Raw genomic sequence first — 1273 nt, 5'->3', positions numbered from 1 at the left:
AGCTCACCTAACACAATCTCCATGAGTCTTTGGAAAGTGGCAGGTGCATTCTTTAATCCAAAGGGCATCACCTTAAAGGAAAACAAGCCCTCAGCACAGACAAAAGCAGTTTTGTCCTTGCTTTCCTGGTCCATCTCAACCTGCCAATAACCACTATTGAGGTCAAGGGTAGTGAACACAACAGCGCCAGACAATGACTCCAGGATCTCGTGGATGGTAGGAAGAGGATAGGCATCAGTCTGGGAAACATTGTTGGTCTTCCTATATTCCACACAAAATCTAAGACCACCAGTCTTTTTTGGGGATGAGGACAACAGGAGCAGCCCAGGGAGAGGAGGAACGTTCTATTATATCTTGTGTTAACATATCATTAATGAGTCCCTTTTGAATGATTAGCTTTGCTGGGGACAAACGATATGGCTTTTGCTTGATCGGCATTTCCTGTGTAAGGAATATTTTGTGCTTCAGGAGCCCAGCTTTGAAGTACATACATCAGCATTATTCTGCAGCTGTTCCAACAGCCTTAACTCCTCTGGCTGTTCCAGCTGAGCTCTTCTCACAGCCTGTAAACGGAGATCGTCAGAAGGATTATCAAGGGTTAGTGGTACCGGAGCAACGGCAGAGAAGAGTGCCACATTTGAACCCCAATCATGTAATTTCATAGCTTCTGATTGGAAGAAATGCTTCTTGCTCAGATTGTATGGAAACCAGTAGCAATTGTGTGCGATATCAATCTGGACACCACTGAAGTACATTAAATCAATTCCCAACACGACAGGAAAAGCAAGGTTCTTGGTTTGTAGGATAACAGAAGGAATCATATAGGAGCGGTTACACAGGCGGAACTCTACCTCACTCCATCCAAGTGGTCGTCTAGATTGATGTCGCACACAATTGCTACCGGTTGGGACTTGAACCCACAATTCCTGGCTTAGGAACCCAGTGGCCTAATGGATAAGGCACTGGCCTCCTAAGCCAGGAATTGTGGGTTCAAGTCCCATCTGGGGTGCCATTTTTTTATGTAACGGAAGGTCAGTGAACTCAAGTGACTTTTGTCACGCAATGTTTGTCCGTTCATTCAGTGTAGCGTAAACCCAGTATTTAAACATACCATCAATATAACAATTATTTTACCACAGAACTTTAAAGCGTATCAACTCTTATTAAGTCCTCAACTACAACTAACTACATAAATCATCACAGTATACCTCACATCAAAACAAATGAAATACCGTATACAAAAAGGTTGTAGTCAGTCTGTCAGTCAGACAAT

General features: G+C 43.3%; 1 non-coding gene across 1 annotated transcript; it reads left to right on the top strand.

Moving 5' to 3' along the window:
* The first annotated feature begins 936 nt into the window (after window positions 1–936).
* trnar-ccu (transfer RNA arginine (anticodon CCU)) lies at window positions 937–1009 on the top strand. Its single transcript has one exon. It is a non-coding gene; the product is annotated as a tRNA-Arg (tRNA).
* The last annotated feature ends 264 nt before the right edge of the window (window positions 1010–1273 follow it).

The sequence above is a fragment of the Oncorhynchus kisutch genome, linkage group LG2, assembly GCF_002021735.2.
Source record: "Oncorhynchus kisutch isolate 150728-3 linkage group LG2, Okis_V2, whole genome shotgun sequence".
NCBI lineage: Eukaryota > Metazoa > Chordata > Actinopteri > Salmoniformes > Salmonidae > Oncorhynchus > Oncorhynchus kisutch.
The sequence above is the reverse complement of the archived record's forward strand: the minus strand, read 5'-3'. Positions and strand labels throughout refer to the sequence as shown.